Source organism: Octopus sinensis, linkage group LG16 (genome assembly GCF_006345805.1).
Source record: "Octopus sinensis linkage group LG16, ASM634580v1, whole genome shotgun sequence".
NCBI classification, from domain to species: domain Eukaryota; kingdom Metazoa; phylum Mollusca; class Cephalopoda; order Octopoda; family Octopodidae; genus Octopus; species Octopus sinensis.
Genome location: NC_043012.1, coordinates 44364965 through 44392448, shown reverse-complemented (window position 1 = coordinate 44392448; position 27484 = coordinate 44364965). Strand labels below are relative to the sequence as shown.

At 35.0% G+C, this 27484-nt stretch overlaps 1 protein-coding gene across 3 annotated transcripts in view; it reads right to left on the bottom strand.

Annotated features, from left to right (window-relative positions):
- Window positions 1-27484, bottom strand: part of LOC115220369 — a 171797-nt gene that overhangs the window by 70954 nt on the left and 73359 nt on the right. The window contains exon 1 of one of the 3 annotated variants that reach the window (XM_036510117.1): window positions 6745-6860. The exons of the other annotated variants lie outside the window; for them this stretch is intronic. The gene's annotated coding sequence lies outside the window, so the exon portion shown is untranslated. Of the gene's footprint in view, window positions 1-6744; window positions 6861-27484 lie in introns of those variants that run through there. 3 annotated transcript variants of the gene reach the window in all.

Sequence of the window (27484 nt, the reverse complement as noted above, 5' to 3'; positions counted from 1 at the left end):
TTCTGCGATGCCTTGATTATTGATGTTGATGGAGATTGAAGAACTTATTGATAATAGGAAACATCCAGCTATTGTCACATGTTTACATGGTACCACTTGTGATGTCTATCTGTCTGGTCTCTGGGATTTCTGCTTATCAGTCTAGCTAGCATATTTATCAATTGATCCATTATCAATATAGCTCAGCATTTATCTACTTAACTGTTTATTTAACTCTTATCTTTCCAACCACAGAGTACTATTATAAAAGAATAAGCACTAAAAATATATCTGTTAAATGACTAATGCCCACTAAATATTCTATAATGAATGTAGGACATAATATGAAATTATTTTATCAAAAACAGAAGCCAATTCTTTACTGTCTGAATGGTCCAAGAAAATAGCAGTGTCTTAGCAAAATATCATATATAAAAGTGAATGTATGTATGCCCTATGTTATTGGCTACAGTTTTATACATAGGTGTCTGAAATGTTATGTAGAAGCACATCTTTTTCAGGAGGTCAAAGGTGATGTCCTTTTGTGGTAATTTCTAAAATAAGAATACCTTGGATACAACAATTCTGAGCAAACCAACTGAAGAATGTCAAAATCTTTTAAAATTTATCAAAAGTAACGTGAATTCAAGTGAATGTATCTATTTTAAGTAATAATTAATTAATAAACCTGGGCAAGGGAAAGCCAAGGACTATTGCTGATATTAGATACTTCCAGTTCTGAATAATGAGGGACTGAATTGGAAAACATGTATGACTTTCAAATTTTGGCACAAGGCCAGCAATTTGGGGGAAATAGGTAAGTTGATTACATTGACTCCTAGTACTCATCTGGTACTTATTTTATTGACTCCAGAATTTGAATTCAGAATTCAGAATGTAAAGACGGATGAAATGCTGCCAAGCATTTCATTACCGATTCAGCCAACTTGCCGCATTGTATTGGAAAAAAGCACATTAATCATCCATCATCTAAGATTTAAAAACATAAAAAGTATTTTCTGATGGAAAGCATTTGTTACAGCTGTTTATTATGTATTGTTTTACTCATGTTTTATGTCAATGAAGATCAATTCAAAGATCCCAGAATAATTATATTTCCTACCCAACAAAGGATCTGCATTGTAATTTTCTTTGCTGCTTTTTCAAGCACTGATTGGTGCAGAAAACAAGAATTGTTTACATAGATTACTAATATCATTTGCATAAAAGACAATAGTCAAATTGGAGTTTAATGTATATATTTTGATATATGAACATCAAAATACTAACTACAAATAATCATGCAGTTAAGTAAAAACAATATTACTCAATGACTAACATTTTTTTTCAGTAAATAAGGGAGACAATAACAGGCATGTTTCCATGTTATTATGACTTCCACAAGGAAACAAGTAGGACTCTAAATAAATTCAGTCATCAATACCAACCAGAGTAAATTCTTGTACATCTGTTCTCTCATCACTATTCCAGTAAGTAAAAGACTGGCAAAACAGTTTAGTCTTGGAGAAAAACAACAAAATGTAGGGTGGGGGCTGGGGAGACATTGGGAAATAAAGGAGAGTGTGTGTGGGAGATGGATATATAGCCCACCTTTCTCTAATCTTTTCAGTCCTATATTATTAAGTCTGTGAGGGCAAACATTCTCAGCTTGACCATATATATTCCACCTATATTCTTGTTTATTTCACTCTTCCTTCGCTACACAACAACATCTTTGAGACACTACAGCAGTTGACAAACAATTTTAAATAACTTAACCAAGAGGAACAAAATTAAATGAAAGCTAGGGATAAATTACCATTTCCAGCCTAGACAAAAGGACAAATAATGGAATTATAGGTTCTTTAGCTGGGTCTTTAGTTACCTACAGGATACATTTCAACAATGCATTTTTAGTCAAATTTACCAACACAAAACACACACACACACACACACACACACACACACATATGCACAAAACACACACACACACACAAAATCATCAGCCTCTTCATGCCGTCTCTTTCACTGGTTGTCTCAAATTCAACAACAATAAAAAGTCACTATTAAAAAGATTAACATTTCTATAATTCTAAATATCAAGGGGAATATGAATATATGCATGTGTGTGTGTGTTTGTGCGTGTGTGTGTGCGCTTGTGTGTCTAAACTAATACACATGCACATGTATGAAAATATATATATATTGATCTATACACACACACACACACACACACACATATGTATATATATATTATGGAGATGTACTTGCATAGCAAGTGACCTGATCTGAGATCGTGTGCTGGAACGAAAACAATTGCAGTGTGGTGTTTATAAGCCATTTGAGAAACACACAAACACCGTTAGATTTACTTTAACATTTAAATTAAATTTGGCAAAATATTTTCGTTGCTTTCAGACCGTGACCTGTTCACTGACAAAATTCCATGCTGCATCTCATATATATATATATATATATCAAAAAGCAATTCGCAAACAGTCTTGACTTCAATCCTATGGTACCTTGTATTCTACAATAGCCTCAGGCTGACCAAAGCCTTGTGAGAGGATTTGATAGATGACAACTAAAAGAAACCCATCTTATCTATCTGTCTGTCCGTTTCTCTCTCTCTCTCTCTCTATATATATATATATATATATATATTATATATATTATATATATATATATATTATATATATATGTGTGTGTGTGTATACACACACACATAATTAACAGATGAGACTGAGAGAATCTCTATATAGAAAACACTTAGTAACACTCAAAAGCTTTGAACTTACACTCTGAAATCTATACCGAGGACAAAGTCAGTGAAGTAAAGAGTGGTTGTAAGAGGAATCAAAGTGAGCAGATATGGAGACAGTGATGCAAATAACCTGATGAAACTCCTTGGGTTTGATATACAGAATATATACATAAATGTATACATGTATATATATTCTGTATATCAAACCCAAGGAGTTTCATCCGGTTATCTACATCATTGTCTCTCTCTCTCTCTTTCTCTTTCTGTAAGTCTATGTGTGTGTATCTTTGTGTAACTAAGTGGTTTGGCAAAAGAGACCGATGGAATAATTACCAGGCTTAATAAAAATGAAATGAAAATAAACTCCAAGTACTGGGCTTAATTCATTCCACTAAAAATTCTTCAAAGCAGAGCTCCAGCATGGCTGCTATCTAATAACTGAAACTAGTAAAAGATAAAAGAATAGGTCTGTAATTCTTAACTCCAATAACTTTTCAGCAATTTCCTTTACCCTCATAATTGTTTCTGACACACAAGACCAGAAATTGGTTGGTGGAGGGGTGGGTGGGGGTTTAGTTATTTATATTGACTCCAGTACTCAACAAGTACTTTATTTTATTGACACTAGAAAGATGAAAGTCAAAGTTGACCTTTGTGGAGTTTGAACTCAGAATGTAAAAAACTAGAATAAATACCACAAAATTTAAGGGTTCTGCCAACCTGCTGTGTTATGATCCTAACAAAATAATAGTGATTTGTCACATTGGTTTAGCACTGCAAGTTTCCGGGGGGTTGTGGAATGACCAGGTCTATTAAATTGATCCCTGAGTACATGCCTAAGAAAGCATAGGAATTATACACTGCAAAGTATTTATTGATTACCACCGCTGCCACCACCACCACCACCACTACTGCTACTGCTGCTGTTGCTTTTTATAATAATTATATAAATAATTCAAGTAGAATTTGAACAGAATACCAAAAAGGGAAAGTATATCAAATTGCCTCTCTGTTGTCAATCTTAAGACAGCGATTACAATAACAACAACAGCAACAACAAAAGTTAAACAGAAGTTTGCAAGCTTTCAAGATGCTTGCACAAATATTTTGGCTTAAAAACTTGCCAGTATGAACTTGGCACAAAGACGACTTGCAATGATACATATACAAGTGATGTCCTGCAGTGGTTATGTAGGGCTCAAGGGTCAATACCATTGTTTTTTACCAAAGTCAATATTGTACTCAACCTATGGGTATGGACAAGATTTTGACCAGGGTGGCTCTCACTTATCAAAAGTGGATCCACCATTAACCATTTAACTAGTGAGCATCATCATCATCATTTAGAATCCATTTTCCATGCTAACATGGGTAAGATGGTTTGAGTGGGGTTGGGAAGCTGAAGAGCTACACTGGGTTTCAGTGTGTTGAGGCCTGATTTCTGTGGCTGGATACCCTTCTTAATGCCAACCACTCCACAGAGTGTACTGGGTGTCTTTTATGCATCACCAGCTAAGGTGTGTTTTACATGTCACTGGTACGGTTGCCTTTTACGTGTCACTGGCACAGTTGCCCCCAGTGTATCACCGGCACAAGTGCCTTTCACATGTCACCAGCATAGGCCACAACTACAATTTCACAATAAATATTTGATAGGAATAATAGTTTCATGGAGTTGAGGTTGAATTGTCCAAACCTGTTGAAACCCTCTTGTTATGGGATGAGGTTAGGGGTGAGCCTAACAGTCCCTGAAATTAATGGCAAAGTTAACCCCTTAACTAGATGTGATTTTAGAAACCACACAATGGCAACTCACGCTTAGAGTTGACTTTTTACGAATCAAAATCAAATAGATTGAGTCCAAAATCAATAGATTAAAAAGTCTTGTGATGATGATAACCATCAACACTTTCCTATGATGTCTGGCAAAAAAAACAAACTATTATTTTCTATTGTCATATTCTGTTATTAATGAAATAAAACTAGAAGTCAAGCAGTTATAATGTACAATTATGCTCATTTATGAAAGAGTAAAAACAGCCGACGAAAGGCAAGTTGAAAATGAAAATAAGCTAGTCATTGTACTATTGCTATTATGTCAAAAATAATGGGAAATCAGGAAATTAAGAATCTAGTTTGTATAGAAACACACTCACTTACATACACATGTGTGTCCACTCATTTTCACATAATAAGTAGGGAAAATATGGTTTGTATTTGAAACAAGTTATTTCAGTACAAATTTGATGCTAAGATAAATGAAATAAAATTGTAAAAAAATGAAATGTAATAATAAAACATGGACAGAAGCAAAAACGAAAAAAAAAACATTATTAAAGAGAGAAAATAAAAATATAAAGAAACTTTTTAAACAAAATTATTAACCAACAACAACTGCAAGGTTAAAATACTAAACAACCGCAGGATAATGAATACAGCACTTACTAAAGCCAGTGTGGTTTTGCAGTTGGTTTTTCAGCCTTAGGCCAGCTCTGACTGATCAGACCTGAGCTCAAAGGCATTACAATGTTCGCTAATACTAGTATAAGAACAAGAAAGAATTATAAACCAAAAGAAATCAACTTATATACATGAATAAATATATATATGCACACACACACACACACACACACACACATATAAATGATGATGATAGCTGTGTGGTAAGAAGCTTGCTTCCCAACCATATGGTTCTAGGTTCAGTCTTACTCTGTGACACTTTGGGCAAGTGTCATCTACTATAGCCTCGGGCTAACAAAAACCTTCTGAAAGAGCCTGTTTTATATATATATACATATTATTATATATATTATATTATTATATATATATACATATTATTAATAAAAGTAGGAAATGGATTTCGTATTCGACTTTTACTAGGTACAACATATGTTTCGACCCCTCGTTCTGGATCTTTTCAGGTACATTGATAAAAAAATCTCACTACTTTCTTTTTTTGTTTCTCTAACCAGTTATAACAGCAAAAGCTGATTATGTCTAAACTGGAATGTATATCTTCCACATTCATATTTGAATTTTTTGTGTTCCAATAATTTTCTTTGGTTTTATTCATTCTCGAATTTGATGGACAAGCCAGCTGACATAAAAAATCTCTGCTGAGATTTTTTTTATTGATGTACCTGAAGAAACCTAGAATGACAGGTCAAAAAATATGTTGTACCTAATAAAAGTCTGATATGAAATCCATCTTCTACTTTTATTAATAATGTTACCCTAACTGACACTATGAAATTCCTGAAGTAAATCTATGGATGACGAGAGGCAGCCTAAACCAGGCCAGTGCTCTACTCAACTTTTAATCTAATTATACATATTTGTATAATTTTTCTATTATTATACATATATATGTATATATTTATGTTCGTGTGTCTTTGTGTCTGTGTTTGTCCCCTCACTATCACTTGACAATCGATGCTGGTGTGTTTACGTCCCTGTAACTTAGCAGTTTGGCAAAAAAGAGTGATAGGATAAGTATTAGGCTTACAAAGAATAAGTCCTGGAGTCAATTTCTTCGACTAAAAGCCTTTAAGGCCATGTTCCAGCCGTCCATCCATCCATCCATCTATATGTATATATATATATATATATATATATATATATATATATATATGTGTCCATCCATGACTGCTTGAAGCTTACAAATTTCCTACATTTGGATCCCTGGATCTTACTCTTATATATTGATTGATATATATATGGACAAGGTAGTTGGACATTGATGTGTTGAATATGTGGCCTAACAAAATCCTATTGTAGTAAGATTTTTGTTCAATAAAATCAGAAAACCAGGAATTACAAGATGAAGAAATAATAATAATAATGATGATGATGATGATGATGATAATAATAATAATAATAATGATGATGATAATAATAAGTAAATAGAAAACAGAGTTACAACAGAATCTTGGGCAGTAGAAAGAGATATAAATGGAAGCAGACACAAGAAACCAATTCCATTAGCTTTAAAAAAAAAGCATCTCACATCTCCATCAGCTTTTAAGAAGCACTGCATCAGTATTGTAGTTATTATTATAGATAGTAACAGCATTAAAATGGTGGCGCTTTTAGATGCGATGATAAATTTGTTATTGTTGTCGGTGGTGGTGCAGTAATAGTAGTGATGGTGGCAGTGGAGTTGGAATAATGATGTTCTTGCTGGTAGTGTTGACCTGTTAGTACTTGTGATGGTAGGCAATGGTGGTGCTATTTAACTTCAGGTCAACTCTGAATTTAAGTCTCATGATCAAAAGCTTCCCAGCCATGGCTGTCCTGTCTTTTTTTTGTGGTATTTTAGTCTATGTTATTCAATATGTTCTTTTCTTATTGGAGATGATAAGATTTGATTTGAGGGAGATTTAGGTCACTATTTCTCAGATGTCAAGTGACCCTGAAGAAGCTCCCTTACTATTTGTGATAATAGTGTTGTTGGTGTTGGTTTACTATGGTTGGCAGTCACTCAAGAGTCTAGGAGCATCCTATCAACAATATTATAGCCCCAATATTTCCATACTCTGGTCCCTAGACCAGATATGGTAAACCTATGACATTTATGTCAGCAGTGACATGGCAAGAGTATTTAGATGACATAATATACAAATTAAAATAACTGAAATGTTAATTGATATAAAGTCAATACACTAGCCTACTTTTGTGTGAAGCTAAGTTTAATGTGTATATATAAACAAAAGACATATTTTACAGTTGGAAGGATATTATTGATTGGATTGATATCAGTGTTTTACAAGTATTCTTAGTATGCTGAAGGGTAAAAGGATTTTAACTAGTAAACTGTGAACTGAATGAATAGAGATTGATTTGAAAAGAGACCTGATTTCTTCTTTTTCATTGTCATTGTTTGTTGTCGTCATTTAACATCCCATCTCCATGCTGGTATGGATTGGATGGTTTGGCAGCAGCTGGGCAGCTGAAGGGCTTCCCGGGCTCCATTTTGTCTGTTTTGGCATGGTTTGTATGGCTGGATGCCATTCCTAACACCAACCACTTCACAGAGTGCTCCACTGGGTGCTTTTTATGTGGCACTGGCACTTTTACGTGGAACCTGCATGGTTGCTTCAATGTGGCACCAGCATGAGTGCATTTATGTGGTACTAGCATGGGTAATTTTATGTGGTACCAGCACCCACAAGCTTGCAAAACTAGGACGTCTCAGCTGATTTATAAAGTGAATTATACATGTTCTTTTACATACCATCAAACTTTTCCTCCAGTTCTTTAATATTGCTATTTTTCAGTGAAGTCATCTTCATTTCTAGACTTGCCTAGTTAACATCCATTAATAATATTTAAGTATTTATTTCACCTTAATAATGTCAAAAGCCTATTATGGGTTTGAATATCGATACAATAAATACGAAATCACTGTTATTATTGATCAAGGAAATTATCATCAATATGCAACAAGGTAACTGTGATGCCGCAGTTGAAAAATATGGTCAAACATACTCTTCATAATGCTCATCTCCAGATGTATTGAAGCTTAAAAATACTGAATGATTAATTCTTAAAATTATTTAATAGAATCAACAACATACTGCATTTGTGAGAAACTTAAAACAATACATCAGAATCAAAATTTGAAGTAAGTTACATTATACTTAAATACGAAAAACAGAAAAACAAACAAAGACGAGGTATTTTACAGGACAACTATCTTGAATCAGATCCTCTGTGGTCTCTCTTTTACTCATTTACTTGTTTCAGTCATTAGTCTGCAGCCATGCTGGAGCACTGCCTTAAAGAATTTTAGTCAAGCAAATTGATCCCAGGACTTATTTTTAAGCTTGGTACATATTCTGCTAAGTTACAGGGATGTAAACATACCAACACTGGCTGTCAATTATTGCATTATTTGAAGAAGATTTGGCTGCTATTTCATTGTAAATAAAGAAATCAGGTATGAGCTTCTTTGTTGACCTGTACCATTTACATGTAGTTTTGCCAATGTAGAAGGCTTTCTTTCTTATCTTCTTCTAATTATACATAATGTAATCTCATGTATAAACATCTAACAGCTAGCTTTATTTTCTACATTTTGTTAATGTTTTTTTTCCTCATTTTTATTCTGATGATTTGAGAGAATACTTCTGTTCTTTAAATCAAGTGACCCAAATATAACACACACAATTCTATACAGATGTTGACTCATGCAGACAACCATGAAAACATTGAATGATTTACTTAAAATAATAATATTTCAGAAACATTCTTAATCTAGTCAGTGTAACCTACTTACCTATAAAGTAACTTGTTAAATGATAGTTGGTTGAAAACAACATTAGCAACAATAAGAACAAGTCAAAAGGAAGCCTCTACATGGTCACTCAGTCTGCTAAAAATAACAAACAAGTTTCCTCCATATCACATTATGCTATCTTAAATGGGAAGATCATATGGCGTTTTTAATTTATATAAGACCAGCAAATTTTGAGATGATGGTGGGTGGGTGGGTGGGATCAATTACATTGAGCCCTGTACTAAATTGTACTTTATTTTATTGACCCTGAAGGGATGAAAGGCAAAGTTGATCTCAGTGGGATTTGAACTCAGAATGTAAAGAACTATAATGAACTACCACTAGGTATTGGGTCCAATGCTCTCACTATTCAGCCAATACACTGCCCTAAAATAATGAAGCCTTAATACATTATACCTGAAAAAAAAAAAGAAGAAAGACAAAATAGTTATAGCTGGAACCCCTTTCACTATAGGTCCAGTGGATCAGGGCAAGCCCTAGACTAAGCAACAACAATCACTATTTGTTATTTAGTAATGTGATGAAATGAAGTTGATTTTGTTTGCTTTTCCAAGGTGAGTTACGTAAATAGTAGGACAAAGCAGAGTTACATGCTCCTATCATTACTGCTCATACCAATACTCTATAATTACTCTTACCACTATTCTAGCACTAATTATATTGCCACTTCTCTTATCACTATCTACCACCACTGTTTCATAGCACTTTACTGAATAGATTCATATGGAGGGCTTCTAACTTGGATTTATGAGTTGATAAGATTATGAGAGTTTCCTTGCTTTCTTGAAAGTACCAGAAATGTTTACTACTGTTTTTACGAGGACCTAAGTTATGGAGTTAACTACTCAGATTCCCTTCAAAATACTTAGTACAATTACACTTATAAAAATAATTACTATACTTTTACCTTTTAGCATAAACCAATTTCACTGGTTAATTACTAAACCATTCGCTAAATATGCAATCACTTGTCAGGTACTTAATAATGGAAGTTAGCTGCTAACTTAGCTATAAACTAATCCAAACTATCAATTCCTAGTTTACAAACAGTTGTGAGGCTTCCATTCAATAATCCACAGAATTGGGTCTTTTAATGGTGATGGCAATGAGTCTTGGTACAATGCTGTGTTTTTGAGCAGACCACTCAATTCTCAGTTCTTCATTTTATTTATATACTAGCAGTATCACCCGGTGTTGCTTGGGTTTGTTTCAACCCTTTAGAATTGGAATTTTTGAAAAGTAAAAATTTTGCATTATGCAACATGTTATTCTCTTCAAGTGAACATTTTCCAGTTGAAATACACTGAGAAATGGTGACACAGCAGTCAAAAATCATAAAAAATAGGGATTTTCATAGAAAAAAAGCACCTTTTTGATGTAAATAATTTTTGGTGTTAACATTGTCCAATTTGAATTTTATCTTCTACAGAATGAAGAGCAAGCCTTCTTCTATCATACTCTCAATTTTGGTCAACTTGCGCTGCAGGGTCTCGAAGGAGATAGTGTTAGTTGAAGGCTACCAAACCTGCCACATACAGACAACTTCAGCTTTATATATATAGATTTGCTACACACTACTTTCCATTCTTAATAAAGAAACTTGGTAGATCTAAAAGTTAAACACACAGATACACACAGACACACAAGTTGAGTTTTATATATATAGATTTCTGAACGGGGATTTCAGGGGAGAGTTTCAGGGAGTCGCTGGCGATGTATCCTAATGATCAAAAATCCGTCCTGCTAAAATTTGGTTAAAGTGATTCAAACTGCAGACTCAACACAAAATGGTCACATTTAATTCAAAGCATTAAAAATGTTATGAAAACAATTGGTATGTGTTCACAAAGTCCAAACGATTAATACGGAAAAACCCTCCAGGCTACATTCCGAAAATTCATTTCTTTGCCGAATTTCTACAATGTTTACAGCGATTCATTTTTATATCTTGATTTTTTATTTTTCACGCAATTTATGCATGCTTGCACAGTTCACGTCAAACAGCTGACTGAGTAAAGTTCACTATTCAATGCATGGGATAAGGCCTAAACAAACACATTATCGATTTTTGCACTTGCGAGATGAATTTTGGAACAGAAATAGCGCAGTCCAATTTTCATTCGCCTAAACTTTACGTGACCTATTTTTGGTGGTTCTACGATTTGTTGGCTAGGAGGAGATGTGCCGGGAAGTTAAACACACAGACACACACAGAGATACACACACAGACACACAAGTTGAGTTTTATATATATATATATACTCTCATAAGCATAGGGGATCTTCACAACTTGCATCACTAATTGAGCATAAGGATATCACCTCCATTTTCACACTTTTTTCCCCTCTGCTTTTCGATGCTATGCTTTACATTCTGACATCAACACACCTCTATCACCTCCATCTTGCCCCTGCACGTGCCTCACAAATTTTCTTCACTCATATTCTTTTACTCTTTTACTTGTTTCAGTAATTTGACTGTGGCCATGCTGGAGCACTGCCTTTAATCAAGCAAATAGACTCCAGGACTTATTCTTTGTAAGCCTAGTACTTATTCTATCAGTCTCTTTTGCTGAACCGCTAAATTCCGGGGATGTAAACACAACAGTATTGGTTGTCAAGCAATGTTGGGGAGACAAACACAAACAAATACACACACACACATGCATATATATATATATATATATATAATATATATATATATATATATATACATATATATGATGGGTTTCTTTCAGTTTCCGTCTACCAAATCCACTCACAAGGCTTTGGTCAGCCCGAGGCTATAGTAGAAGACACTTGCCCAAGGTGCCTTGCAGTGGGACTGAATCTGGAACCATGATGTTCGTAAGCAAGCTACTTACCACACAGCCACTCCTACGCCTATACCACACAGCCACTCCTATGCCTATACCACACAGCTACTCCTATGCCTATAAATACAGAATTAAAAAAAGTTTTTTGCACTAATGTTTTATTGCTATTTTTCTTTTTCCTCTTACTTTGCTACCAACAACATCTCACATCCATACCTTGCACACATATCTACCGCACCCGCCACATTCTTCTTGCCTTTCCTTTTACCTCCCACTAAACCCACTACCACCTTTTCACATGCATTCTTCACAAACAATATGATTACATCAAACAACCAACCACACCCTCACTATCACAGGCCACTACACTTTCACACTTCTACACATATTACAAAAAACTGCAAGTGCACACTGAGTGTTCTTGATACATTGATTTAAAGGGAAATGTTAGAATTTGGGATGTTTGTTAAAAAACAAGTATTTTTTCTGAAAGCTTTGGACTGGATACAATTGTGCAAATTCTTCTTACCAGGTTAAAAGGTATATTTATTTCACATTATTTGGAGGGGCAAGAAGAAAATAACAAACATTGTTTTGAGTCTGTTGGTTTGAACTAGTTGTCAGTTCAATGTTTATATCTCTTTGCATGATTAAAGTATCCCAAAACATTACTTTCTTTTCACCATATTCCACTGTGAATTGAATACTGTGGTTTGTTATTAACTAGAATTCTAAACCCATAGAGTTGATCCACACTGTGTCTACAGACTAAAATAATCATCCAGATAGCATTTCCAGTTGGCAAATAGGTATTTATGGAGATTACTGCCAAACCTTAATCGTATGTATTCATATATTTAGACTTCTAAGTATACTATGACAAGATTAGCATATATAGGGGCTACTTTCATACCCATCACAGTCCTAGATATTTGTCCATAGATATTGAAATTAAAGAAGTATTTTGCAGGATGAACTTTAATTTTTCAATGATAGAGCTTTTCTCAATTTTTTCAGATAGGTTGTTCAGAAATTTTTCCTGTCAGAAAATTTTTCAATTACTCTGTGGGGTGGTTGGTGTTAAGAAGGGCATCCAGCCATAAAAACGATGCCAAAACAGACACAGAAGTTTGGTGCAGCTCCTGTCAAACTGTCCAACCCATGCCAGCATGGAAGGAGGTCATTAAATGATGATGATGATGATGAATCGTATGGCTTCTGTTCCATTTACTATATCAAAAGAGACAAATAGTGTGTCTAATGGTTTATTTTGGAGATGGCTTAGAAAAACTAAGTCATCTCTTATACTCAGTATATATTTTAAAATGGATTTTAGGAGTATATCTATGAACCAGTATGAAATTGGTACGGTATTTTAATAAATTAAAAAAAATTTTCTTAAATTACAACTAATTTTCATTTTATAGTAGAAGACACTTGCCCAAGGTGCCACGCAGTGGGATTGAACCCGGAGCCATGTGGTTGGTAAACAAGCTACTTACCACACAGCCACTCCTGCACCTGTGGAAGTTGTATGTCTCACCAGTGTCATACAAACATCTTGTGGGTGTGGGTGGGTGGGGAAAAGGGAAATAACTGAAGTAGTTCATTGGCAGGAATTTAGGTAATTCATGTGGGTGGCGATGTACTGCATGACATCTTTTTTTGTTTGTCTTTTATCTTTTGCTTGTCTCAGCCATTTAACTGCAGCCATGCTGGAGCACCATCTCGAAGGGTTCAGTTGAACAAATCAACCACAGTACTTACTCTTTTTAAAATCTGGTGCTGATTCTATTGGTCTCTTGTGCTGAACTGCCAAGTTATAGGGACATAAACAAACCAACATTGGTTGTCAAGCTGTGGGGTGGGGGAAAAACACACACACATGATGGTCTTCTTACAGTTTCCATCTACGAAGTCCATGTACAAGGCCTTGGTCAGCCCAAGGCTATAATAGAAGACACTTAACCAAGGTGCCATGCGGTGGGACTGAACCAGAGCCATGAGATTGGGAAGCACACTTCTTACCACACAGCCAAACTTGGAAATGTAGTTCTTGGTAGGATAAAGAAACCAAACACTTAGTACTAGTTGTTAGTGACTCTCAAAGAAAAGGGAAGATAATTTCAAGAAATCAAGGACAGATTTCACAAATAATTTCATTTTCATGCTTAGCAGAAATGTGGTCGCTACAGACGTGCCTTAATATTATTTTACCTCATCAATAATACAAAGTCTGCAATGGTAAGTTGTCAGATATTTTTACATATTGCAAAAAAATGTTATGAAGAATTAGTTATGTAAAACGTTTACAAAAGGTGAGCTAAGTGGAAAACACAAAATGAAGAAGAAAGAGATGTACAGAGTCCAAGTATATAATGAAAACTATGATGTCCCATGTAATATATACAATGTATACATACCAAATATAAAATACTTATTGCATTACACATCTATACAAAATATATACACATTTGAAAAATCCTTGCTGAATATATATGTGTAAGGGCAGGGTAACCCACTGAAATAACAAAAATAAAATTGGAAGTTTGTGTCTATATTTATAATAGTCACTGCTGACATTTCCAGCTCTATTGTAAACACTAAAAGATCATCTCTCTCTCTCTCTCTCACAGAGAGAGAGAGAGAGAGAGAGAGAGAGAGAGACAGACAGACAGACAGACAGATATAGATATAGATATGTATAAAGCAACAAGACACACAGTAATATTAGCATAAAGGTTTTCTGTTGAATTAAATATAGCAGAGATTGTTGTGAAAAGAGCAAATTCATATTTTAGTGGGGATAGGGAGAAATGGTAGAAATGAGATTGTATTTATTTGGAATACACCTTTCAAAGCAAATGAGAATGTAGCATTAGAACTGGTGTTTGTGAAGAGATGGCATTGACTTCATGGTTGATAAATGCATACATTGAGTCTTCATAGGAGTTCAAGCTATTAGAAATAGCAGTAAAGTCTTCTTCAAATCACACCTATTAGCAGAAAAAAATGGAAGGACACATTAGACTATTTAGCCCCAGGCAACATGATCACAGCTAGAATGCCACTAATAACACTGAGTAATAATTTTGTTTTTTCTGTCTTTGGTCAGTGAATGTTATTTCCTACTTGCTTCAACCTAGAAATCAAAAGAAATGGCTACTATTCCTTTTGTGACCTGGACATCAATGTTTTGGAATTGACCACTTTTACATTACATTTCAGACAGATTCAACACCAAATTGCTGAAGCAGAAATGTTGTTATAACAAATATTCTGCTCAATGCCTCAGATTTGCTTGCCATTTGCCTGACTATAACCACTTGACCATGCCCCTAAGCAGCTGATAATATGTGCATCTCTGAGCAGGAGGAATGAGAGAGCATTCTGGCCATGTGTTGAGAGAGATTCTTTGGGGTTTGAATAAGCAAAAGCAAAGTTTGAAGGAAACATTAGTCATTTTTCACACTTTCCTAGCAAATCGGAAACAACAATTGCTACCCAAGGACAAAAATGATGTTACACAGTGTAATAAGTCTGCTCAGTTAGGTATTATCCATTATGGAGTGAATTAACCACCTCATCAATTTTCTCTTCAGATCCAAACTGTTGTAATAAATCAGAAGGAATCAAGCAACACCAAACATTAATCAAGTCTCAAAAATTTCAGACAAATTTGACAGTAAACTAAAAGGAACAATGTCTAAACAAATACACTGTATGCCATTCTATGGAATGCTATGCAAAAATATATGTTGCTGGATTTATCTTTGTCTTTTATTTGTTTCAGTCATTAGACTGTGGCCATGCTGGAGCATCACCATGAAGAAATTTTTAATAAAATGAATTGGCCCCAGTACTTTTTGTTTAAAGCCTGGTTCTTATTTCATTATTCTTTTTTGCTGAGTTGCTAAGTTACAGGAACACAAAAACACCAACACTGATAGTCAAACAGTGGTGAGGGACAAACACAGACACAACACACACATATGATGGGCTTCTTTCAGTTTCCACCTACCAAATCCACTCACAAGACTATAGAGCCATCTGATTGGTAAGTAAGCTTCTTACCACACAGCCACAAATATATATAAAGGTCTTAGCTTGTATTTAACTTGATACTTAGCTGGCTGCTGTCTGGTCTTATGTCTATTACTTCAAGGTTGACTAGGGATTATTAAACAACAGCAATAGATGGCAGAACAATCTATTGTATGAGCAATAGAGGGCAGAGAGTCAAATACTCTGGGGTTATAAGCTGCATGAGTTCAAATGTCACCTAGGAGAACTTTGCCTTTCACCCCTCTAAAATCAATAAAATAAATAATAGGTTCCCAGTACTAGAGTTGATACAACCAGCTAAACTCTTGGAGGAAGTGCTCCAGCCTGGTACCAGTGCGCAAAGCTAAATGATCAAAATAACTGAAACAAACCACTATCCTTGTCATTATTAGATGCTCTCCTTGTTTTTGTTTTTCCTGAAATGTATTTTTATTTCATTAGTTTCACACAGAATGAACCATTCAAACTGTGACATATATTATTTACAAAGAGTGCAAATTACTGTTATCATTTTCTTAAAGCAGTGACAAAGCACAGAGAGGCAGAAACACTTAAGTGCATGTGCAGATGCATGCATACACCTTCACATACACACACACACACAAACATACACACACACACACACACACACACACACACACACACACACACACACACACACACACACACACACACACACACGTGTGTACACACAAGGGTTGTACTGAAAATAATGTAAAAGTGGGCCTAGCTTCTTTATTAAAAGACAGATTGTTTAAATTGTATAACATTCTGGTAGGGTAACTCTTGCTTTATAGTAACTAATCTGCACATTATATACCACAGCTTCATGGAATTCACACAGTACACACGGTGGATCTCTGTTTGACAAGAAAAATTCAGTCATTCCATCAACTAAATACAACTTGCTGAATTAACCTCTCAATGACCGAGCATCACAGTGTGTGACGAGGCTGTACTCTTTGAATTACACATCCAATTCACCTGATGGGCTTCTATATAGTTTCCATCTACTCAATTTTAATCACAAGGCATAGGTCAACCCAAGGTTGACATTTGCCCACACTGCCATACACTGGAATTGAACCTAAGCCCTTGTGGCTGCAGAGTAAACTTCTTAACCATTTGACCATACTGCACCCACAATACATAGGGTACATAATGATAAAATCAAAAAGAAAACCCACACTGTGGACACTGGCAAAATATTTTGATGAATAAAGGAAACAAACACAAGAGGGCATGATCAATAGATACAATTCAGATTTGCAGCTGTCTTATTGGATAATGTTGGATTATGAGATAAAAGTTTGATAGCTCCACAGTCATTGTAGCTTGAACAAGTCCTCTAAGTCACATAGTACATGTACGATATTAAATGAACACCATATCAGTGACAAATTCTTTTGTTAGTGTTCTGTGCTGAGTAAAGATATTAAATCTGGAGCTGTGTCTTGTTTCTGATTCACTATTTCTACCTCAGAAAATTTTTTTTGGGTTCTTTGTTCTGTTCAATGTAATATACTGTATACACCTGTTTTTAAATAAACATGAAGTATTCACAGTTTGCTTAGAAATAAGTTTACAATTAATCAAGTTTTACCAGTATGCAGTTCTCATTATATAACCACACCTATCATATCTGTCATTCTCAATTCTCAGAAATTGCTTTTTATATATTTCGGATTTTGATTAAAAAGGTATGAAACAACATCGAAATTGACAATGAGGATGATAAATAATATTGTCGTTGATGATGATGATGATAACGATTATAATGATGAAGTACACTGTTTTGGATTTGTTGTATTCCAGATGTTGAGAGATTGAGGGTTTAGGTAGGGTCGGTATAGTCCATGATGGCTCTACTCTATTATTTGTACACCATTACGGTTCATACCGGTGATTACTGTATGTTTGTGCATTGTTTGGCTTTCTTTATAAGTAGGGTGTAAATGTTGTGTGAGTGTTGCTTGAATGCCTAAAATTTGTACACAGCAAGAAAAAAATATGTTTTACACACACACACACACACACCTGTGTGTGTATGTGTGTGTGTATAGATAGATAGATAGATGATAGATAAACAGGTAGATAGCTAAATAGAAAAATAGATTTATATGAATCATTTTTTTTATTCACAATTATCAACCCAACTAATTTCACACTTTCATGATTTCAAAAGGGACTAAAAATAAATGAACTAAATAGTAAATCATTTATTCCAAGTTGCAAGAAGAAAGATAAGATGGTGACTTACTGTTTAACATCTTACAACAACTGGTGAATGTATCAATTCATGGGCAACCACTTTGAAAAAGACACATTTAAAACAACCAGTTAAAATGATACATTCACCAATGGTTGTCACATAACTATAAAATCTCCATTTTGTATTTCTTCATTTACTTTACAAACAAATTTGAAAATCAAGAAATTATGAAACTGGTTGTAAATAAAAAAAAATTCTTTTAAAAATTACATATGCATTTTCATCATTATTTTTCAATATTTTTGCTTGGGTGTCAAGGTGCTGTGCCAGAAAAAATGCTTAGCAACATTTCTCCTAACATTATATTCTGAGTTCAAATGCCACCAAGATTGACTTTGCTTTTCATCCTTTCAAGGTTAATAAAAAAAGTACCAGTTGAACACTGGGGCTGATGTAATCAAATAGCACCCTCCCCTGAAATTGTTGACCTTCACCTATCACATTGTGCAGGGCTTGGACAAGTTTCTTCTACTACAACCCTGGGCCAACCAAAGACTTGTGAGTGGATTTGACAGGGAGTAACTGAAAAAAGTCTGTCATGTGTATATATGTGCATGAAAGTTCTCATGTCTCCTTGTTTGGGCTTCATGCAATAGTTACAAATATGCATCCCATCATGTGGTATATATATATATATATATATATATATTGTGTGTGTGTGTTTATGACTGTGTTCGTCACTGATTGACAATTGGTGTTGGTGCATTTACATCCCTGTAACCGAGCAGTTTGGCAAAAGAGGCAGCTAGGATAAGTACTAGGCTTAAAAAATAAGCCCTGAGGTTGATTTGTTCAACTAAAAAACCTCTCAAGGTGGTGCCCCAGTATGGCCGCTGTCAAAATGATTGAAACAAGCAAAAGATTCAAGGATAAAATGATTTTGGTTATAAAATATACATTTTTGATATGTTGCTTCGTTCCATTTTAGTGGCTAAACTCTGTCAATTCTTACAGAATAGTGTCATGCATCCATGAGCTGACTGATGATAATCTATGCCATTAGATTATGATGATGATGATGATGGCGATGATAACAATGGCAATGATAAGGATGATGATGACGGCAACAAGGATGATGCTGATGATAATTGTAACGATGGTAATGAAGATGATGATGATGATTATGGTGGTGGTGGTGATGATGATGATGATGATAATGGTAATGATGATGACAACGATATAGAATCAGATAATCCTATATTTTATTGTTATGTTTCTAACTAGAACAGATTTTTAGATTTGTATTTTCATTATGTTTTTTTTGTGATCCAGATAATAATAAGATAATTTTAGTCTTTTAACATTTGCCTGGCCTTTACAAAGTGTAAAGTCAGTCAACTAATAGTCAGAGTGGAACAGGATAGAAACCAGACACAAGCCAACTGTCAAAGCAGACCGATACTTATAATACCTACATTAATATAGATGACTTACAATACTGAAATAACTTTACTTTTATAAATAAAACATTACAGTTAAAACAGTTTTATCTTCCTTATCATTTACTATCTTTTGTCATGCTTAAGTACTGGTATTCAGGATAGGACTGAATATATTTCATGCAAGACTCCAAAACTCTTCTTAGCCATACTTGCACCTCATTCTGTTAATAAAACCAGTTTACAGATTTCTTTTGCATTCTCTTTTTTATGAATTGTTATTTTGCTTGTAACTACACCCTTCCTGTTTTAAAACTCATAAAAATTATTTTTGAGTGGTTTTTGGGGCCTGGAACAGATTAATTACATTTTAGTGAATTTCCATGGGGAAAATTGATTTGTAAAATGAGTAAATCATAAGACAAGCGCCGTCATGGAATGAATTAAACTTGTACTCAAGGTATCACTGTAATATCCTGTGTAACCCATGGTAGCATGGGAAAATTAACGTTAAATAACTGAATGAGTATCAACCGTATGAAAACTTAAGAGTAATGAAAACACTCACATATTTGATGTAGTAATCAAGAGATATTACTTCATTAAAATGCCACCTTAAGTGATAGAGAATAATTATAATCTAAACTACTGTTCAAAAAGACACACACACACACACAAGGGAAAAAACCAAAACGTTTTTATTGGAATTTAATAAAATACCACTCTTAGTGGGGAATGCATTTGTTCTTCAGTAGTACAGTGGCAACTACAGCCTGTGATATGTTATTCTTTTGCCCTAAGTCAGCCATGATTAAGTAGACCTATGATCAAAGGCTTTTTTGCCCTGACTGTCCTTCTTTTTACACCTTAAGTGCTACAATTTCCTATGTATCTTTTATCTAAGACCGTTTGATCCATCTCATTGGTGTCAAATTTTCTATTGTTTAACCAATATTCCAGTCATGGCTATCTTGTCTTTATACTACATATACAGTAGAGTCTTACATGTGTTCAAAAAGTAAGTTCAAAACTTGGATTAACTGAGATTGTCCAAGTAATTAGAAGACAAAGGCTCCCTCCGGAGGGTGTTTAAAATCAAAATCAGCAAGTGTGATAACTCTAATAACATCAACTAATTGAAACATTTGGAATATAAAGCCAATGCGGGTGAGAGTGGACATTGTCTTCAGGCCAACTGATAAAAGCAATGGGCTTGTTCCTATTGTACGTAATATGCTCTGTTCAGTTAGCAAGACATATTATATAAATACGGACAGTGTAGTGACACTGATTATGAACATTACGCATGAGTGGCTGTGTGGTAAGTAGCTTGTTTACCAACCACATGGTTCTGGGTTCAGTCCCACTGCGTGGCACTTTGGGCAAGTGTTTTCTACTATAGCCTCGGGCCGACCAAAGCCTTGTGAGTGGATTTGGTAGACGGAAACTGAAAGAAGCCCGTCGTATATATGTATATATATACATATATATGTATATATATATATATATATATATATATATATATTATATATATATATATTATATATATATATATATATATATACGTGTGTGTTTGTGTGAGTGTGTTTGTCCCCCTAGCATTGCTTGACAACCGATGCTGGTGTGTTTATGTCCCCGTTACTTAGCGGTTCGGCAAAAGAGACCGATAGAATAAGTACTGGGCTTACAAAAGAATAAGTCCCGGGGTCGAGTTGCTCGATTAAAGGCGGTGCTCCAGCATGGCCGCAGTCAAATGACTGAAACAAGTAAAGAGTATTACAGATAAGGCTGAAGGGAGAGTAAAGTATTGTAAAGAGTGTTCTACATATCGAATATGCACTGTTAGAGTCTCACACACATAATATAGTGATTTAAAAAGACCTTGACTGAGATTATCCATGCAATTAGTAGAGAAAATCTCCCTGTGTTTAAAATCTAAAATCAATCAAGGGTGATAATAATATCAGCTAACCAAAAGTTTTGGAAAATTAGATTTATTAGGCCTCCACAGCAAAGCATATTGCACTCAGTCAGCAAGACTTAGCCCTATGATTTACATAAGAAGTGTCATTACATTCTCTTTATTTGTAGGTACATTGATCACTTCAAAGTCTTAACATTGAAGGCTAATACAGAAGATAATATATTGTTATGTCACTGAATGCATCCTGCTTGGTGGACATAAGTTTGCTAATCATGCTTCTCTGTCATTTGTTCTGTACATCTATGGTTTCTACATAACTTTGAACAACTGAACATTCATCTAACTTCACTTATATATATATTGTTCATGAACTGTATGGATGAGACATAGATATATCAAAGAAATGTGTCTAGAGATGGTAGGGGAAAAAACAAAACAAAATAATAATACAGAATAATTAACTTTAACATAATTTGAACCCTCACTTTATGCTTGAATTCAGAACACAGTAAATATCATTTTCATAAACACAATACAGAATACTAACACTTTAGCAAATTCAAACTTTCCTTCAAAGCTATAATGCTGAATAGTAAATAATAACATCAGTGGTCTTCACCATGAAAATATAAAAAAATAAATGAATTATATAGCTATGTGGAAGGGGGTAGTAGCAGATGGAAAATGTTATTTACATAGTACAAAAAATACTATGTTAATGATAGGAAAAACATCAGGCCTCATTCTGAATCTGGAATTAAGAGCACAAAGGTTTTTGACACCATTTCTAACAGTAAATAGCCTTTGGCTGTCGGTCAGGGACTTGGCAACATGGAAGAATAATTTTACAGCACAACAAATGCTAGTTTTCTCCTTATCAAGCAACTCCTCAATTTCAATAAAGGGCTCTGTTTGTTTGTGTGTGTGTGTGTCTATGTGTGTTGTCATAAATTGCCAATTAAACACCCATGCTATACGATTGGTCTTCACTTCACTTTTATTATTATTATTATTTTAGTGTCTTTGTCAAGGCTCTTTCATCACACATCCTGTGACCTCTTCAGCGACTCTTTATCTCACATGTCTCCTCTTGTCTTGCTTATTCCATATATATATATAGAGAGAGATAATACATATAAGCACATACATATATATTTATATCTGCAGATGTAACCGAGTTGAGCAACTGTCTTCTCATACACAGTGTCATGCTGATTTTGCCTGCACGTTACATTTAGAGTACAGGCATCTGCAGAACACCACACTGTTTACACTATAATTCAATAAAGTGGGTAGTTTTGTTATTTGAACCACTGGGATATTTATGTTTGCACTTGCATATGTACACACACACACACACTTAAAAATAAGTAAGAATTGGCACCTGTAAGGCCATCTGACCACAGAATACTGTCTCGAGTAGTCTGGTCTAACCCATCTGGATTAGTTGGATGCAAGCATGTATCGAATTGAGATGATAACAGCAAACTACTCCTGTTTCTAGCTCTTCATTATGATTGTTTCAATCTTTTATCTTTCACTTGTTTCAGTCATTAGACTGTGGCCATGCTGGGGCAACACCTTGAGGAATTTTAGTCTTGTTAATTGACCCCAGTACTTGTTTTATTTTTAAGCCTGGTACTTAATATATTGGTCTCTTTTACCAAACTGCTAAGTTACAGGGAAGTAAACACATCAACACTGTTGTCAGGAAGTGGTGGGGCACAAATACAGACATAAAGACACACACACACACATGGTGGGCTTGTTTCAGTTTCCGCCTACCAAATCCACTCAAGGCTATAGCAGAAGACACTTGGCCCAGAACCATGTGGTTGGGAAACAAGCATCTAAACATACAGCCATGCACCAATGAAGTTATAAATTCAATAAATTTATATCCACAAAGCATTTTCTTCAGATTAAGCTTCCAAAATATAAGAACAGGTTGAAGTTATACCCAAACAAATCTAAAACAAATGATAAAAATGAAATCAACACAAGGTTAACATTTTTAATCAGATAACCAATTTATAAAAAGAAAAAGAAATAAAACTAGAACTCCAAGGTTGATTAATGTATGAATGTGTCTTATCTTACTTGTTTCTGTCATTAGACTGTGGCCAGGCTGGGGCACTGCCTTGAAGAATTTTTCTTAGTTGAATGAACCAACCCCAGTGCTTATTTTTTTTCTAAAGCCTGGTACTTAGTGTATCAGTTTCTTTTGCTGAACCACTAAGTTATTGGGATGTGAACACTCTAGCACTGGTTGCCAAGCTGTGGAGGAGGAACAGACAGACAAAAAGACACACACACACGCACACATGATGGGCTTCTTTCAGTTTCCGTCTATCAAATACACTAACAAGGCTTTGCTCGGCCCAAGGCTATCATAGAAAACACTTGCCCAAAGTGCCATGCAATGGGACTGAACCTGGAACCATGTAGTTGGGAAGCAGACTTCTATTTACACAGTCATACCTGTGTGTTTGTGTGTGTGTGTATGCATATGACAAGGGAGTGCGATAAGCATTACAACACTATGTCGGTAAAGACTAATACAACACATGCAAACAGGGATAAATGGATGTAAAATAATGATGACGATATAAATGTACATTTTATTTCTTCTTCATAGAACTATCACACATGATTACTTGTTAATAAATTCCAAAGATATTTCTTTCATACTAAAATCAGGTTACTAATCTAATAATTGTATGAAACTAAATACCTCTCACTGTCTCCCTCTCCTCCCCACCACACTTTTGTGTCAGATATCAATGAAACGTAGAGAAAATATTTAAGTTTAAGAAAAAAAAACATGAGCAAGCATTATACTAAAAAGAGAACAAATGGGTGTGAGAGCTTCTATCCATTTGTTGTGTCTAGCGGCTTGTTTCTATGTGTGTGCGTGTGTGTACACATGTGTCTATACATTCACGCATACATACATGTATGTGGAACCATGTGACTTAGTGGTTAGGCAGTTGCACCCAACCATAAGATTGTGGTTTCAATTCCTGGACTGGGTGATGCATTGTGTTCTTGAATAAAATATGTCATTTCATATTGCTACAGCTAACAAAACTGAATAATCCTGTGATGGACTGGTGTCTCATCACAGGGGTGGTGGGAATATACATTGCTACAGAATCTGGGAAACTGGCCTTATGAGCCTAGGGCTCAAGAAGGACCTTTCATTCTTTTTGATAGATAGAGAGATAGATAGATAGATACATACACAAATACATGGTGGCTGCCCCCTCGTTATCAAGTATGGCCATTGCTCAAAGCAATGCCTGTGCAAGATTTTTTGTAAAGTGAGGAAAGGCTGTGCACTGAGTCAATCCCACTCACTAAGCAACAGCAGCCATAATCCGAAAAGAAGAACAAGTCAACATCATCGGTAACCACTGAGCCGCAGGTTTTATGTCAGAGTTATCCCAGTTACCCGAGCTACCTTCTCCTAGAAAGATGCCCTAACAAAGGCTAGGAGTCCTTACTCCCAATGGTTTAACCGCATGATCGGGTATTCAGTCCAATTATTTCTATGTCCCCGCGCATGATACAGCCTTAAGACATTTATTGGATGGCCGTTGACTCTCAAGAGTTCCTCGGCCCTTTGACAGGTTTTGTTTTTCATCCCACAGGGTGTCCAATAAACACCCTCCTCACCAAGCATACATACATACATACATACATACAAACATACATACATACATACATACATACATACATACATACATTCAAACATACATACATACATACATACAAGTAAATCATCATTTTACATCCACTTTCTATGCCAGTAAGAAAAGAGTATTGTGTTGAGCTCTAATGTCTCAGTAATGGTGTGGTTTCTTGGGCTGGATGCCCTTCCTAATGCCAACCATTTTACAGAATGTATGGGGTAATTTTTTCACAGTGCCAGTACTAGCAAGGTCACCTTGCAACTTATGAGCGTATATGAGAGAGAGAGAGAGAGAGAGAGAGAGAGAGAGAGAGAGAGAGAGAGAGTGCAGGAGAATAGTAAGGGTGTAGAGGAACCAGTGCTGTTCCACTTTATAAAGGTGAATATGGAAGGAAGGCATGGATGGGGAAAGGGAAATGAGAGAAAGATTTGAGGTTGGTGAGAATATGGATAAGAAATACAAGTATGGTGTGTCATGGGGATGAACTAGAGAATGAAGGATGGGAAGTTGATTAGAGGGTACAGAAACTGTAAGGGATAGAACAGAGAGTGAAAATGAAGGGGAGGGGGCTAGAGAGTACCATAGAGGTGAAAGTGGAATGTGCACACACACACATGCACACACAGATAGCAAATACAGAATATGTGGAAAAGGGGATGAAAGTATTTTAAGTGGGAGTAGCACAGTTGCTCAAAAAGAGTATAAATATAGGCATGATTCAGTTGGCAAAAGAATCCATAGGGATACCAGCCAAGTCTGTGAATTTGAAGTGATGGAAAAGTGGTATGAATATGAGCCCAAGGCTGTCTCGATAAATGATAAAGGATTTTATGGGATTTCACATCAAAGATCATTATACTACAGAAACTAGAACAGATAATGGTTGTGGATTGACTTTGCAATCCTTTATGACAGTAGAGTGTAAATCAAGGACATAGCCAGTGGGCTGAAGAGATTGTGGGAGAAAATTATTTCTGTGATAACTGGTGCACAAGGCACAATATTTAAACTGCTATATAAGGGGTGAGTAGAACTGAGACATGTATTGCTGACCTAGAGAAAAAGCCATTATGTATTTTGTAAGAATTCTAAGAGGGATTCTTGAGATTTGGAGTGACTCAGGATAAAACTTCTGCCAATTAAATTAACACATATAGCTTTTGTATAATATAATAATAATAATAATAATAATAATATAATAATAATAATAATAATAATAATAATAATAATAATAATAATAATAATGATGATAATAATAACAATAACAACAACAACAATAATATTAATATCCAGAAAAATAGCCCTATTAGGAACAGCCCACATCCTATGCAAGACACTATCAATCCAATAATACATCCTAAACAAAACAACCCATAAACACAAGACACACTCTATACAACAATTACCCAGTGAAATAAACTTCCACCAGCAATCAAGTTAACCAATGCATTACACACTCAACACACAATAGAAACAGTAACAAAATAAAAGACTGCATCACACCTCAAGAGAAAAAAACTAACACAATATAGTACTGGGAAAAGCTTGCACACACCCACCAGCAGAAAAGAACACATAATGCTGTATACACCCCAGCAACACAGAGGTGTAGCAGTAGAAATTTGCCTCAACCTATTAAATGTTGAACAGTTATATAATAATAATAATAATAATAATAATAATAATAATAATAATAATAATAATAATAATGATAATGATAATAATATTAATAATAATAATAACAACAATAACAGCAAAGTTCATACATGTTTAGCCCCTCCTTCATATGGTGTAGACTGGGCAACACAGGTTTTGCAACAACAGGGCTCTAACAGCAAGACACAACAATGCTAACCATGTAAATAAATTACCATACCACATCAGTTGTCATGTGGGCAAACAAGGCCCATGATCCCAGGTGATGTACCAGACTAGGATTGGAAAGTTTACAATTAAGACAAATTCTACCCTTCAAGTACTTGTAGAAACCCAAACCAGGGACACTCCTCATAATGGCATTCTATGTACAACAACTGAAAACTTAACATAAGGAACAACATAAGTGTAGGAAAACTTGTCAGCAACCAGCCTGCTGACAAATTTTTCTGCTCTTAAAGGATTTTATCCTATACATACTGTTCTATCAGCATATATAGAAATATATCTTTCTACTTGTTCTACATACTAAGTACATCTCTTTTACTCTTTTACTTGTATCAATCATTTGACTGTGGCATGCTGGAGCACCACCTTTAGTTGAGCAAATCGACCCCAGGACTTATTCTTTGTAAGT